The 17,662-nt window shown below is 37.0% G+C and overlaps 1 protein-coding gene and 1 pseudogene across 1 annotated transcript in view; one reads left to right on the forward strand and one right to left on the reverse strand.

The window, feature by feature from the left end:
- Positions 1-17,662, reverse strand: part of LOC149165802 (structural maintenance of chromosomes protein 5-like) — a 187,974-nt gene that overhangs the window by 108,127 nt on the left and 62,185 nt on the right. The window lies entirely within an intron of this gene.
- LOC149165803 (sucrose nonfermenting 4-like protein pseudogene) lies at positions 6,783-10,373 on the forward strand (annotated as a pseudogene).

The raw sequence follows: 17,662 nt of genomic DNA on the forward strand, positions 1-17,662 counted from the left end.
AGATATGCGGACTAATTGAGATGCCTGCTCTTGTGATTTGGGTGTCAATAAGGAGTCCTTGTGATCTGATTTTCCATTATTATGCGTGTGGAAATTTCCTGATTTACTTCAAATAATGATGTTGTTGAGTTGGTTACAGACTCTTCACTTGGTATTTTCATCGTCTGAACTGCAACATTTGAGTATGTTTTTCCTTCAACTAGTTTTCCATCCTTCACTCGATCGATATTCGTTCCTTTTTCTTCAACTTGAATTGTTACATTTGAAGACTTCGATACTTCTTTCGTGATATGTTCTTTAATGATTTCTTATCATCTTTAAGTTTCTTAATCTGAGTAAGCAAATTTTGGTTATGATTTCTAAACGTGAAAGTTCTTCAGCGTCTGATTCAACTTCATTTTGACACTCAAGTTTCTCATTTTTTAAATCTCTGATTTGTTCTAATAATTTTTTATTAAGGTTTTTTAAGCGCAAATTTTCTTCTTCTTTCTCTGATAGACTCTTGTTGAGTTTCTTCTTGGAACTTTCATTTTCTTGCTTTAGTTTGTGCTTCATTGCTTTACACATTCTGATTTGTGCAAGTAGTGTCTGATTATGATCCTTCAAACAAGAATTTTCTTTGTTTTTATTGGATTTGACTTCTTCAAGCTATTTTTGCTTCTTTGATATTATTTCTTGATTCTCTTGAAGCATCAGTTTCGAAATATCCTTAAAGTCTTCTGATGAAGGCATTATCGATTCTGACTTCCTTGTCATGTCCTGGAATGTGATCACCTTTTTCTTACAAGGAAACATCAAAAAAAATTGTTCTATGTTTAACATGAACATACCTAGTTCTTTAAACCAAGCTAGATCAAAAATTATGTCCATCTCTTTGTTATATAGAGATATGACACTGAATTGAAATATATATTCATAATGATCAACTGTCACTTGTAAATCATTAATTTCATACTCTTTCTCGCCAAAAATATTTTCTCTTTCACCAATATTTGGCTTTGGAATTGATAGTTGATTTACCAAATTAACATTGATGTAATTTTCTTTGTCACTCATGCTGATAATAAAATTAATCATTTTTACTTAGATACTCCCCTTTAATGTAAATAATCTGAAATTTGCAATTGGAAGTCCAAAGACCCTTATGGGAGAATCTTTCATCATTTCAAGATTAGAAAATGTTTTGCTATGTCAATAATTTTGTCAAATAATGCTTTGTTTATGAAACTTATATATTCTTCATGTGAGTGACCACTTTATCAAAACGTAATATGGTCCCTTTTCATATGATTATATAAAAATGTTTAATTACCCTTTTTACACTATATGATGGATATGGAGTATAATAATATATTCCCCTTATTATTTTTCTAAATAACTTTTGTTATCTTAGTAAATACTTTTTATGAATTGTCTTATTTTATTAAATATTTTTTTTCTTTTATTCCTCCTGCTTCCACTTTTATTAAATACCCTTCTCTAGAAGATTATAAAATCTTCATTGTTAATACTTTGAATTTTTTTACTTTATTTAACTTATTTTCCAAGGATGCTTATATAAATGTCACAACTTCCCATAATATCCCGTCTTCTTTTTTATTTGTTTATATATCTAAGGGTTTTATATTTATAATACTCTCATTAACTTTAATTATTTTCCTTAACAAAATAAATATTCTATTTGACTTTATCAGAATTAAGCCCAAATATTCCCTTTGACTTTATCTGAATTAAGCCTAATTTGGTGTGTTGCCTCTTTACAGTCACGACTCCACGAAGTCATGGTTCTTTCGATCGATCAACCACCTTTCATAACAGTTGGTAGGAAAATAATTTTCTTTTAAATTCAGCGAGTATAGTGCTGTGGCCATCAACGACAGTGTGGATCATGGTGATTGGGACTGGAATGGCGACGGTGGTTGTACAAAAGTCGTAGGAGAATCGAGCCTTCGCAGCAGCTAAGACACGGTTTGTTGTGCAGTCAAGTTGTTGTAGTGCTTGGTGTCGACGACTGCGGAGTGTTGTGGTCCAGCTACTACAATGCTTGGGTGACGAGGGTCACAAAGTGTTTGGATGTCGACGACTGCGAACGACATGAAATGGATGATGGGGATGGAGGAGTACTATACAACGGTTAGGTGACTATGGTTGCTCGTCGACAGCGGCTTCTGTAGCTGAGTGGTGCTGACTTGCAATTGTTATCGCTCAGTGGGATGCAACTGTTATCGTTAAGTGGGCTGCAGTTGTTATTGCTGAGCAGGTTGTGGCTACATATAGCCCCTTATTTTGTTTCTTAATGTTTTTTTAATAATTATTTATTTTTAATATTTTTGTATATAATAATATTTTATTTTTATTTTTTCCTTTTATATATATAGTTCTTTTTTATTGATTTTTTTAACTTTTGTTTTTATTTGTTTTTTTTCTTTTATTTTCTATATTAATTCTATATAGAAAATTTCTATTGACTTTTTTTTAATATATCGAGATATATGTGTAATTTATTTTCCTCTTGTAATGGCCAAAGGCCTAACAGCAAAATGAAGAACCTCCAAACAACTTTATGTGGCTAGAAGCCTCAATTGCAACGGCAACGAACTTGATGAATAAGTGATGGCCAAAGGTCGGATCAAACTGGCGTTATGCAGTAGTTGAGCGACCAAAGGGTCGAATAGCTTTGGTACCTGTTACTGCTCAAACTAGCAGGGGTCCTAATGGGGATCCCTAAAGGGCAAATGCTAGGCCAAGGGAAACAAATGGAGGCTTAACCCATTGTCACCTCAGAGAAGACTACCTTCTATTTATGGAATTTCATCGATGGGAGGAGACCCAGTATATTATGGAGTCACCGATGAAGGATAATTCAATGAATGATGTGGAGTGACCCAAACAATCCCTTTCCCGGAAGGGTTAGAAAGACAAGGCTTGCTTGCCTTCTAAGCAAAGTGCAATGTCTTCTAAGGAAAGGAAGGGAAGATTTAAGGGTTGGCTTGATGGGATATGACTTGTGAAGGAACTTCCCAATCCTTAAAATCCTTATTGTAATTAGTATCTCAGATGGTTCTTGAAGAATTGTCTTTTCAAAGGAATGGGACCACACGGGACCAAGTGGACCCGGTCTAGGATAAGGGAAATGAGTATAGCAACCAATGTTGTTCTTATCTTAGACAAGGTGGGGAAAGGATCAAATAAAGAATTTTCACTTGAAGGTGTTGATTTGATCCTATGAGGTACTAGCCTTGGGGATGCTAAGGCAAAGTTTGATCTCGGAGCTAGGGCTTGGCTTTTTGTTAAAATTGGCAACTACAGCCAAACTCCACATGGGTTATCTTATTTATGACAGTTGATATTTTTCTTGGATTCCTCTCTCCGAGAAGTATAGGATTGATCTAAAGATCATCTGATTCTAACATGTACAAATAAAGTTATGAATTTATTTTGATTATGGACAAATTCTCAAGGTCGGCCAGTGAACTTATGTAGGCTCAGAAGCCCAACAGTCATGTTTATTCATCCTCAACGTTGCATATAAATAGAAGGTGACTTAGCCTCATTTGGACACACTCATCTTCACACTTCTCTCTCTCTCTCTCCTCATTGATTGGGTACGGATTTATGGGCCTCTCTCTCTCCACATGTCTGAAATTTCAGGAGAACGAAATTTCAAAAGTCCAAAATTTCAAGAGAGTGAAACTTCAGGAGACCAAAGTTCTGGACAGTTTGACCAGTGTTGACTGCAGCTAGGGTTGACCGCAAGTGGGCTATTTGACTAGACTTTCACTGGGTTGTTTTGAGGGTTGATTCATCTTGTTGTTTGGAGGCCGAAGTTGACTTAAGTTGACCGATTTGCTGAGGGTCAAATCTTCCCTGTTGACTAGCGTCAACTTTTCTGGTTAGGGTTCTTTTGTTGTTGTTATAAATTATCAGATTTGTAAATTGTACTATCTCTCTCTGCTGAACTATTGAAGACTAAAAGAAGATTTGATCAAGGGTTTCCCCACATTGGGGTTTGTCCCTGGCTAGTGCCACATCTTGTGTCCTCTTGTCTTGGCTTCTCTTCTACTATTTATGATTATGTTCTATTTGCATTTTACTATCATAATGATGTGATTGCTAATCTGAATATTGATACTGGGCTAATAAAGAAATTGAAGTAAAATTGCTCTAAAGCATAGAACATACCATTGTTGCCTAAAATTAACATGGTATCAGAGCTCAAGTGAGGACAAGCTCAAGGAAGAGAAGGCAATCACTAAGGGAAATCTGTAAACAAATCTCCACGTTCTCCTCTCTCTGCAAGTCTGAAGTGTTCAGCTATAATAATACCAAGGCAAGAATCCTTTTTCTAAGAAGGAGAACTATCTTTCAAAGCTGAGATCTCTATCGAGACCTACAGGTAACCCTGTGGAGCTGTAATGCAAGCATCAACAGAGGAATAGGGTTGTTTATTTATTTTGGTCACTTGAAAGTTCAGTCTTATTGCAGGGTGCTAAATCTAGCACAATTCCTTGTCCTTCATTACCTTTGGTCTTAGACCTGAGTCTTCTACCCATCTTCAGACCTCTGGCATAAGAGTTCAGGACAGTCACTAGTTCACTTAAGCAGCTCTGGTTTATTTAGGAGGATTGAGTCTCTTCATTCTAGCCGAATTTGACTCTTCTGTGCATTTGTTTGTGGTAGAACATTTTGCTTCGAAAATCGGAATCCACTGTGGTACCTTGTTTGAAGGATTCAAGTACCTGTTTTGGAGGACCACATCATCGGGCATGTAACTAGAATGAGGCCTGTTGTCGCACAGATTGTCACGACAACGCTCAGACCAGGGGCTGTCACCCTAATCCCCAATCTCTCTGTTTAAGCTTGTCTCCCGCAGCTAAGGGGGGTAGACCCTATTGGATAAAGGATGACCAACTGTGGACCAGTTGGGTTGGGAGACAAAGCAAGGCAAATTAGAACCTGATTGATTTTAGAAATTAATGGACCAGTGCCTTATGGAGTTAATGATTAAATAATTGTTTATTAGATGTTGCAGAAATATAAACCATAATAGAGTTTAGGCTTCTGTGATCCATATCAAGTTAGAGAAAGATTTCGGCGAAAATCACATGGAATGTCATTTGTCGACGCGTTTCGAACCAACCAGTGTGGTTCATCGTCAGGACAAGTTGAAGAAACAGATCCAGCTTAGCATGTTATATAGACCGAGCAGAGCCTCCAACGGCTAGTTTGACCAACCGTTAATATTAACGGTTGGTCAAACTAGCCGTTGGAGGCTCTGCTCGGTCTATATAACATGCTAAGCTGGATCTGTTTCTTCAACTTGTCCTGACGATGAACCACACTGGTTGGTTCGAAACGCGTCGACAAATGACATTCCATGTGATTTTCGCCGAAATCTTTCTCTAATATAAACCATGTAAAACAATCATTTATCATCAAATAACCCAAGCTAAATGCAAGATATCCAGTAAATTCCAACACTTTAACGATGACCCAGCGATTAAACTTCAAGAAAAATTAAATGCTTTAAATGATCATAAAATTTAAATGCTGACCAGTTACCACTTTCACATAGCTAACTTTAAATAAACTTTTAAGTGCATTTAACTATAGAAAAGTGGAACATAGATACCACAAAAGACAACAAAAATGACTTTTCAATTTTTTGTTAATTTTTTCAAATTTTTTTTTTTTAATTTTTATATATTTATAAAATTCTAAGTCAAAATAAAACAAAACCGAACTCCTAAATAAAAATAAAATCTAATCTAAAGTAAAGTCTAATCTAAAATCCAAAATTTAATTCTAAAACTAAGTAAAAGAAAACTAAAACAAAACAAATTCTTTATGCCCTTTTTTATTTTTAAATTTTATGAATTTTTTAATATTTTCTTTTAAAATCAAACTTAAACTAATCTAAACTATATTCAGACTATAAGCTAAAAAAATTAAAACCTAAATAAAATTAAAATCAAATCTAAACTAAAAGAAATTTTTATTGCCTTTATTATTTTTTATTTTTTTATTTTATTTTTTTATAGCTTTTGATCTATGAACTTATAATCAAAATAAAACTACTTAATCTATATACAAATTGAAAACCAAATTCTTTTTATTTTTTTAAGCCATTTATGATTTTTATATCTTTTTTATTTTTTATGATTTTTATATGAGATTTTTTTTTTATAAAATAAAACAAAACTAACTGCTAAATTAAAAAATGAAACTCAAAGATTTATTTTTTTTATTTTCAAAAAAAAAATTATGATTTTTTTATATTATTTTAAAATAAAACCAAAACTAAATTAAAAATAAAATTTGAACTAAGACCAAAAAATTAAATCTAATTTATGCTAAAACCTAAAAGGAACCCTCTCTTTTTTTTTTTAGATTTTCTGAAGTTCTAAATTAAAAGTTAACAAAATATATATATATATACACGTTATCCTAAAACTAAACAAAACATTAAATAAAATTCTAAATAGAAAAAATCGAACTCTAATTTAAATGAAATCTAATCCAAAAAAAAAGTATTCAAACCTAGAGTGTAAACTTACCAACGACTTACCATACGCATATACAGAAAATCGAATTTTTTTTTTATTTTTTGCTGTTGTGTTTTGCAGGTTGGATAGCTCGGGTAAGGGAATCGACGAATGAGCAAGGGAAGACAACGGGAGGAGTTGTGTGGATGATTATGTTGCGGATAGGTTGGAACTGAAGAATGGCAAACGGAGTAGTGAAGAGGATCGATGAACAGAGGGAAATGGTAAGCTGCGGAAATGAAACTCAGTCCTGGCAGTGATAGTCGTGGGAAAATGCAGGGAGCTGAAGAATGGATGCAGAGAGAGAGGAAGTTGCGTTTAGATGATGATACCGTGTGTGGATGGATGCTGGCAAAGGTGACACTGGAACAACGTGAAGGGCAGGATATTTGGCAGAGAAACGCGTGAAAGGGTTGCAGGTTTAGCTGCATTCGCGTGAGGAGCAGGGCCGGATTTGGAAAGAGAGAGACGTGGGTGAAGAGAGGGGCACGTGAAGGAAGAGGGGGAGAGCTAAGATGCGTGGGTGATTTTTTTTTTTTTTTTTTGCAGGTGGCTGAGAATGGAGTGAGGAGCAGGCAGTGTGGAGCAAGGCTCTAGCAGCAGATTGCGATGAATGAGGATCTGCCTGCAAGTTGGACGCAGATTCTGATTGATAACACGCAGGTTCGGGAGCCACGATGGAATGGGAACTAGCGTAAATTTGGAGAAATACAGGTCCAAGGGTTTGGACACTTGAAGAAAAGAAATTTTGAAATTTTTCCAAAAAAATTTGAAGACCCAGGCAGCAGCAAACAAACTGCCCTAGAAAACCCCTAAAACTTTCCACAAAATCAAAGAAATTTAAATTCTTTGTTTCAAATTTTTCTGCAAGTGCTGATAAATAAAAAGCTGAGCTGAAAGATGACAGTGCTGAAACTTGGCAGCAATCCAGGGGGCTCTCTAAAAAAAATTTCGAAAATTTTCCTGCGGAAATGAAACCCCAACAAGCAGATCGCTGACCCTCTTCAAAAAAATTGAAAACCTGTACTTGCAACCTAAAAACAATGAAAACAAACAGCCACCAAGTAAAATGTGCTAGAAACAAAACTGAAAACCCTAAAACCAGTTAAAACTTTACAATATTTACAGATTTTCAACTCTTAAGCAGCCAGAATTGTCAATAATCCACAGTAATATTTTCAGAATTTAAATTTAATGTGAGATGCTTCAGAAAAACCCTTCATGCATTCAAAAGAAAAAAGAAATCAAATGATAAGCCTGGAATTAAAACTGGCTGGGCTCTTTCAGAAAACACAATCCAGGAGTTGGCTGGTTCAACCGAGAACTTCCCCTAACGCCCGATAAACTCAAAACTAAGATTTCCTTCACAGTTTAAAATCAACCATTAACATAGAGGGAGAAAACAATAGTGAAACCCAGATCAAATGGAGATACCTGCCATTATATTTCAGAATCTAAACTATCATTCAAACCCCAGAGATCAGACAAGATACCTGTGTCTAAATCAATCCTCATCAAGCTATTATCAATGGCTGAAAATAAAATTATGCAGAAAAATAAATCATCTTACAATACTTCCAGAAGAGTAACACCAGCGAGATTTCAACCCCAAAGTCTTTCTTTATTGCACAAAACAAATGACTACAAGAGAGTTTTCTTTAGCACCAGACTCTCAGATCCAATCTGATCTCAGATGACCCCTGACACCCTATTTAAAAGAAAATTTTCCAACAGCTAGTTCGAGTGATCCATGTCAAAATGATCTTGACCGTCGATGAGGATCAAAATCTCTTTGAATCTCATCCGTCGAATTTTTAAATGCATTAAAAAATTTAAATTCTGCATTTATTTATTCAAAACTTTGACTTATTATTATTTTATTTTTCAAATTTTTTTTATTTTTTTTATTTTTTTATTTTTTTAGTTATTTTAATTTCTTAATTTTATTTTTTATTATTCATATTTTTTTATTGTTTTTTCATTTTTTATTTATTTTTAATTTATTATTTTTAAATGGATCCTCGAGCTTAGCCTTTGGGAAAATCACCTAGGACCTAGGACTTATGAGGGGATTAAACATTTTCTAACCCTCAAGACATTTTACATCATGACTTTTACAATTTTACATCTCAAGGGGGAAAACCCATTTGACATAACCCTCATAGACCACCCAGTTCTGCGACACAAATATAATCTAGCAGATTAAGTAATTTGTAATAACCTAACCAAATAGTTAGAATTATTTCCAAATTACTTTTACACAAACTCGAAACACACTAGGATTCCCCTAAGATTCTAATGACAATTCATCCCGGCTTTGGGGTTAGGCTGAAAGAAAACTCTGCCGATCATGGATTGGTGAGACAAAAAACCTTCCGGAACGTAGATTATCACTAGAAAATTAGGTTTGCCTAGGCAATTTACATACATGACATAGATCTGCTAAGGTTATTTACAATTTGCACATGCCGACTGGGTTTACAAAACAATATGATCGAGCTGATGATGACAGTCGAATGGCACGGAGACGTCGATCAAGCATTATCCCTTTTGCGAAAAAGGGGGTGTACTGCTATGGGTAGTTGACACGTAGTGGTCAACAAGGCCATAAGGGATAGCGCTGGAGATGTTTTTTTTCTGAAACTCTCGCACTTCCTTTTGTACATGATTTGATTCAGATTGACTCGTTCTCCCTATAGATGACTTTGCACAGTTGGCATGGTTCTATAGCTTAAATTTCGGAGATAATTTTGTCGCTGTTTAGCATCCTATATGGTTCTGCACCTACCTTTGGGACTGTCAACAATGTTTTGTTTGTTACTGGGCCAGAACTTTTACCTACAGCTGTAAGTCCAGAGCTATTGATATCAAGATCCTGCATGGACGTAGATCCTAATGTCTTTCAGAAGGTGGAGCCAGCCCAGAAGGATATCAGGTGCTGAGATAGAAGTTTTTCAACGCCAAATTGCAGATATTTTATCTACATGCACTGCTTACGATTTGCTTCCCGAGTCAGGAAAGGTAGTAGCTCTGGATATTAGTTTGCCTATGAAGCAAGCATTCCATGCACTTTATCAATAGGGTATTTCTGTGGCTCCTTTATGGGATTTCAACAAGGGAGAGTTTGCAGGTATGCTCAGTACTGCAGACTTATCTCAATCCTAAGAGCACTTGGAAATTATGGAGCAATTCTCTCAGAGGAAGAGCTTGAGTCATATACCATTATTGCTTGGAAAGATCAAAAGATGTTTATTAAGAAACCACAATCTGATCAATCTATGCCACCATTTCGGAGATCTCTTATGTAAGTCCTTATGATTCTCTGAAGGATGTGACACACAGAATTTTGCAAAATAAGGTTGCTACGGTCCCTATTCTTCAACACGAGATGGCTCATGTCCACAACTATTACACCTTACATCTCTTTCTGAAATACTAAAATGTATATGCAAACATTTCAGACGTGCTGCTAGTACTATGGCACTGCTGCAGCAACCCATTTATGTGTTGCCCATAGGTTTAGGGTTTAGGGTTTAGGATTTAGTACTATGGCACTGCTGCAGCAATGGAGGTGATCGCCTTTTGGAATGCTTTGATCAATTGAATCCCTTGGTTCTGCTCTTTCTCTTGAAACTCATGTTAGTGCAATCCCAATAGTTAATAAATAATAACAATGGTTCACTACTGGATATATATTCTAGAAGTGACATTGCAGCGATAGAGCATATGCCCCAGTACAAGAATAACAGTGGTATGGTAGAACAACATTGGAATGGGCATATGGATATGGCACTGTAGAAAAGAGAATGCTGGTAGAGACGTACTCAACTTGAATTTCTTATATCAGTTGAGCCAATCTGTGAAGTTTTTTTTAATTTAAAGAGATCCCATTTCAATCTCCTGTAAACCTTTTTTTTAAGGATAGCAACAATCATCAAGCAGAGGAAGCATTTGATTCTTGTAACAGAATCAAACCACTTTCAGCTTTAAGAAGAAACCTGAAGTGGCAGAGCTGAGATTATGTCAATAAAAATAATCCTCCTGAAAGTTTGAAGATCTGAAACTATAAACATCACTATTATTTATGACTCCAGGACTGCTACGTGAGGTAGTACTCTATGAATAGCAGCTCAACATCTCTTATGGTCTGTTCAACATTATGCAAACCCTGTATGTCGATGACACTATTATAGTCTTGTTCACAATCGAAGTTGTGAACAAGACAGCTGTAAATCGTGGATTCCTTATCCTTTGAAGCAGCTACAGTGGGTCCTGGCATCATCTCATGATGATCATCGCCTTTTGGCATGCTTTGATCAATTGAATCCCTTGGTTCTGCTCTTTCTCTTGAAACTCATTTTAGTGCAATCCCAATAGTTAATAACAATGGTTCACTACTGGATATATATTCTAGAAGTGACATTGCAGCGATAGAGCATATGCCCCAGTACAAGAATAACAGTGGTATGGTAGAACAACATTGGAATGGGCATATGGATATGGCACTGTAGAAAAGAGAATGCTGGTAGAGACATACTCAACTTGAGTTTCTTATATCAGTTGAGCCAATCTGTGAAGTTTTTTTTTAATTTAAAGGAATCCCATTTCAATCTCCTGTAAACCTTTTTTTTAAGGATAGCAACAATCATCAAGCAGAGGAAGCATTTGATTCTTGTAATAGAATCAAACCACTTTCAGCTTTAAGAAGAAACCTGAAGTGGCAGAGCTGAGATTATGTCAATAAAAATAATCCTCCTGAAAGTTTGAAGATCTGAAACTATAAACATCACTATTATTTACGACTCCCGGACTGCTACGTGAGGTAGTACTCTATGAATAGCAGCTCAACATCTCTTATGGTCTGTTCAACATTATGCAAACCCTGTATGTCGATGACACTATTATAGTCTTGTTCACAATAAAAGTTGTGAACAAGACAGCTGTAAATCGTGGATTCCTTATCCTTTGAAGCAGCTACAGTGGGTCCTGGCATCATCTCATGATGATCATTTGTCGAGGTATGCAAGAAACAACAAATCAGTTAGCTAGAGTTTATGACTTGTTGTGAAGTGTTCAACTCTTGTAGACAAATCAAGATGTCATCTTAAGCAGGGATTTCAATATTCAAATTTGCACTAAGAGGCTCTAGTAGTAATGTCTGTAACATCCATAGTTACATCAAAGTCTGCATGGCAGTAAGAATGTTTACCTTGCAGAATTGAATGTGTATCAACACCTGCTTTATCATCATTACTCTCAAATCAAAAGTATAGTGGCACTCCTTTCTGTAAGGAAGCAGATTGCAGTTATGACATCAAAGAATGATAAAGTCTCATCTTAATGATGAAGTGTAGATTGACAAAGGCTTGATGATCTCTTAAAGCAAGGATTCAGAGGGAGCTGTAATGTTTTGATGATGTCTGTCCATCAGATAAGGATCCTCTCATTTTCAAATAAAAGAGGTCATTTTAAGATGTAAGATCTAGCTTTGTTTCTAAGCATCATAGGTCTGGTAAAATGCAGCAGTTGTTGTAGACTACGCAAGGGGACATTGGGGTATACCTTGATTCGAAGACTCTAAGTTGATTTATGGTCAAGCTACATATATTGATAAGCTGCTCATTATGATTATCTAAAGGATGTTGTTGATCTGTCAAATAAAAAGAGCACCTCTAAGTGCTATATATGTGTGTGTGTGTGTTGAGGACCATCTTTACTTCTGAAGTCTGTTACTCTAAAGCACTATTTCCTAGGGTTGGAGGTCTGGCAAAAGACAAGTGAAAATTTCCTCTCTCAAGGAAAATATGTTGTGAAGATACTGAAAAGATATGGGATGGTGGACTGCAAGCCTGTGCAATGTTGCACGAAGCGGGAGCGAAGCAGAAGCGTTTTTTGGAAGCGGAGACGCCGAAGCGTCATTTTCCAAAAATCTAGGAAGCGAAGCGTCCGCGGAAGCGTCTGCTATATATATATATATATATATTTTATATTTTTTTGCATTTATACTCAAAACAAACATCCCAAATACCAAATTAATTGTAGAAGACATGAAAACATGCATATTTTTGCATAAATCAAGATAGATATGGCATCCATGATTCCATTGTAGTTACTAGTATGTACAACAATCATCTATATTCTAGCTATTACAATCATACATCAAATTTTTAAGCATATTATAAAACATAAAACATTTAAGCATATTATAAAACATAAAACATAGAGCATATTATGATTTATCTAGCAAGTGAGCAACTGTCAACATTTGTCATGTCCAAAATTCAAATAATAATGTTTACAAAATATGTCACTTGGTCACCGCCAAGCCAAAAAGGTTCAAAATTCAAATTCACAAGTCTACAAGTCTAATGAGTAATCTATGACAAAAAGTAGTAGATTGTGAATATATCTACTAATCTCTCCTCCTTCCACCACGAATAGAACGTGGTGGCGGGCCTCCACGTGGTGGCAATGAAGAAGATGGTGCCTGTGGAAGTCGTGGCACTGAAACTGATGGAGAAGAACCCCCTGCTGTTGGTGTTGAACCATGGAACCAAGGGACCAGATGGGGGTGGGGGTGGTGGCATATCAACACGGTCATCATCATCCTAGAATCGCTCAAAAAATTCATGCAAAAAAAAACACTAGTTAACAAAAAAATTAATAACATGAATTAGAGAAATGCTTTATAAGGGAAAATTGGAAAATTCATACCACAATGGACATACCTGGATAAGAGCATCCTCTAATTGCTCTAGTCGCAACACTCCATCCTCCAAATTGGGCTCCTCTGGATTCTTGTCCCAAATCAACAAGTCTTTATTAGACTTTGCATCTTCACAGTAATGGGACAACAATCGCAAGTTGTAATGAACATAAACCAAGCTCTCTGCCCGGTCTAAATTCAACCTGTTCCTTTTAACACTGTGGATGAAAGAATAAGAGCTCCAACACCTCTCTGCAGAAGAAGTGTTTACCACCTGTGATAGCACCCGCAATGCCAAACTCTGTAGAAGTGGAGTACCCCCTCCATGCATGTTCCACCACTCAAGAGCAGAAAAAGTCTCTCGATCTTTAATTGCATGCATGCTCCCAAATGGACCAGTGTTGAGCGTATAGTTGCTCACCTGTCTCCGTACCAATGCAGCGTCCTCCTCATCAGGGATTAATTTACTCAATGCAGCCATATATTTTTGGTGAACCTCTTGATCTTGGTGTGGTTTTCTCCTGCTTCCCCCCCCAGGTGCTGGTGTTGAAAGCCATGATGGATGATAGTATTTAGGTGTCAAAACATATGCTAATGCATGCAATGGAACATTTAGCATTTCCCATCGGTTTTGCACCTCTACACGAATATAATTGTACAAGGTGATATCTCTAGGCTCAACAATGTCTTTAATTTGCCCCAACATGCTATCCATTTGCTCATACACCTCCCCAATTACTGGTCGATCTGAATCTGCAAACTTGATCATGTAATAAATTGGTTTGGTGAATTGCAAAACATATTTAACCTGTCCCCAAAAGTAACTTTCAAGAACAGTGTCCTTGACTGCATTAGCACCATCTATGTCAGTGTTAATTTCATCCCATGTTTCAGCACACACCAGATTAGTTAAAGCTTGTCTCACCTTCACTAGCCGCCTAAAGGTGAGGTAATAACTAGCAAATCTTGTCTTTGCAATTTTAAGCAATTGCAACTTGGAGTAAGTGCCATAGAAGTAGTTTACCCTTGTATGCCCTGTGATGAATTTAATGAGCTGCTTCCCTCTCCTGTAAACCTCAGCAATCCACCCACATTCTTTGTGTTTCACAATATCATGCATCAAAAGGTTCAATGTGTGAACCAGGCACCCAGACCAAAAGATGTGTGGATGAGTACGCTCAATAATTTTTCCTGCTGCCTTACAATTTGCTGCATTATCTGTGATCACTTGAGCCACATTATTCGGACCAACATCTTTGATTGATTTCAATAGGAGATCTGCAATGTTTTGTGCAGATGCAGTGATGGAGGAGGAGTCATGACATGCAATAAATACTGCACCACTAGAAGAAACACCAAGAACATTTATCAAATGTTGGTTTCTAATATTTGTCCACCCATCTGATACAATGGATACCCCAGAATCTACCCACTCATTTGTAAAACGTGTCAAAGCTCTTTGAACCTTAGCTTTTTCTCTTTCTAATAACACTGTTCTATCTTTCTCATAGTTGGGGGCCTTGTATCCTTTTGGGGCTTCATTGATGGCCTTTACCATTTCATGCCAATAGGGAGAGCGAAGCACATTGAATGGTACACCGCAAGCACAAAGAAAACGGACTATCTTTCCATCCACATCATCCCTCCCAGCAACATTAAGGAAATCCCCTATTGTTCTTCTACCTCCAGAGCTTGCAGAAGTACCATGAGGAGATGAGCAACTACCAAATTTAGAGGTTGCACTTGATTCAGAATGAGTTTTTTGTTTCTTGTTTTTTTGTTGTGCAGCCTGTTAGCGCTTGGAATTCACCTAGGCTGAGATAGACAAACTCTCAAGGCTACATCAAACCATTTCACCTCGTAGCTAGCCCTACGAGGTATGAGAAGGCTCTCTCGGGTCAGATTCGATAGATCTTTCAATATGATTAGGCTGACCAATTAATAATAAAGATTTTAGGCTAGTAAATTGATAAGGGGGTTGATTTAATGATTTTTGGGGTTTTTGGTGGCAATTGGTGGAAGTGCAATTCAAGGTGCGGGGATTGAGCACAGTTTTCACAGGGGGATCTAAGAGGCAAGGTAGGAATGAGTGCTGATGCCTTAATCTGAGATGGATGATCAGAGATGATAGAGGAGAAGCTAAAGAGGGCAAACACACAATTCGATTCCTCTCTAGACAGTAGAAAACATTAAAATTGAACAAACTAAAAAGCTGAGCATGTCAAAACATGAGTTCAAACTTTACCACTTCATCTGTCCAATTTAGAAGCATAAGAGAGATGTGAAACACATAAACAAACTTACAAGAAACATGTAGAGAACACACCATCAACAATCAGATCCACAAGAATCCTCAAAGATGTCTGTAAAACCCTGGCTTTCCTTGCCTTCAATTGCAGAAATAGATGCACAATATACAATAAAGCTTCCTTACACAAGAGTCCAACCATGAAAATGAGAAGGAGAGAGCATAATATAGACCTCCTAGACCATCTAACTCCTTTCCCCACCTCTAGGGGTCGAGCTCAGCTTCCTAGGAGCAGTTTGAACTAATTCTAAACTAAGAACTAGAAAATAGGCAGCCCAACAACTTGCCTCTATTACTTAGCTAACTCATCCATGCATTAATTATTCACTATTTACATCAAAGAAGCTTCTAGAAGAGTAAAGAAAGATAAAACCTATCAAAGTGCCATGAAAATATTACATTTATCCATCATCTACAAGTAATAATAGTCAACCATAGTCAAAACAGTGTTTTTTGACCAAAAATGTGAATTCTGGCAAATCTGGAAGTTCTGGTCGCGCCCCTGGAAGTTCTGGTCGCGCCCCTTTGCAGCTGTTTTTGAGTGGGTTCCACTGATCCAAATCAGGTGCAAGATGGCTCATTGGAAAGCTTGGTCTGTCTACTTTCCATCCCAAGTGGAATTTCTGGATTTGGAGTTGATTTGACCCCTCAAAAGTTGATTCTCCCAAGGTCACTTTCTGCAACTCAAAAAGTGGGCAGAAAGTCATTTTTTAGGTGTATTTTGAGCTTTTGGAGGCTCAAAACTCAAAATCAGGCTTCTCCCAAATATTGGTAATTTTTCTTTTTGAATTCCCTTTCCAAAAATGCCAAGTTTGCAAAATTCCGAGCAGCCCTTCAAACTGGTCTCACCCGGGGTGAGACCAGTTCTTGGGAAAAACCTGTAATTGGCACAAAAAATTCACAAATGACAAAATTTTCTCCAAATTTCTTGAAATTTGGGCTGGGAGTCCCCAATCAAGTACCATGCTGATTCAAAGAGGCTTTGGCCAAAGTTTGGAGTGGATCGGGCGTTTTCCTTCGTTTTTGTGCTTTGGCCAACCGTCCTTGGAGCACCTTTGTTCTCGCCGGTATTTTTGACATTGCTCTCAAACCATGACACCTGTGTAAAAAGTGAAAGAGGTTTTTCTTCCTTGGCATGTTGTGGACAAAAACCTCTCTCAGTTTTGCAAAATTCATCTTTGATTGATCAGAAACAGCTTTTGAGTGAAACTTGTCCCGATGTGTGAAACAAGGGATTTTGTCGAAATGGAGCGAAATGAAGGGGATAGAGGGCTTCTAAATTCTTGGGGAAATTTTTGGGAGTGGGGAGGGATGTTAGGAAGCAGGGGAAAGTGGAATCTCAGAGATTGAGTGAGGGGAAGGGGTCGAAAAGGACAAAACACAGGTCAAACCTAGAAAATTGCCAGGTTGTAGCTAGAAACTAGGGTTTGTGGAAAAATGAGCAATTTGGCGGATCTAAGGGATGGGAAGTGTTTGATAAGGTACTTTAAGGATAGGGGAAGGTGTATGAACATCAGGAAACAAGTTTTGCCGGTGATTTGACCATCCAAGAGAAATTGGCTTCAAAACCCTAGGAGAGGGAAATGACCTTGCCTGGGTGGCAACTGAAGCATGGACCAGGTGTAAAATGACTCATTAGACACTGATATGATAATGACAACCATATGAATGATGATAGACTCAGCTGAATAGTGACATGGACTGACATTTAGGCAAACCCTAGACCTAATGCCTAGTGACCAAATTTTGCTTGAAGACTCACTGAAATGACAAAATTTGACCTTGACACTTCAAAATCACTATGTAAGAGCACATTTGATCACTGGAGGAAGGCTGTAAAGACTGACACTAACATTGGCTCCAATGGGGATGGTAGCTCCTTGGAGGTGCCAAGAACCTCAGACCTCTTGGGAGAGCAGACCAGTGTTTTATTCATTGGGCAATGGAGTCAATTTATTCACATGTGACCAACTCAAAAACAACTTTATTTGACTTTGACAATTGACTGAAACTTAACTGATGCTTGACTCAAACCGACTCGATGGCAAACTGAAATAACTTGAAAAACTTACTCAACAGACCAAACACAAATGACTCATGACT

This window comes from Pinus tabuliformis, chromosome 5_1 (assembly GCF_031772625.1).
Source record: "Pinus tabuliformis cultivar Carrire ecotype Pingquan chromosome 5_1, CPIR1, whole genome shotgun sequence".
NCBI lineage: Eukaryota > Viridiplantae > Streptophyta > Pinopsida > Pinales > Pinaceae > Pinus > Pinus tabuliformis.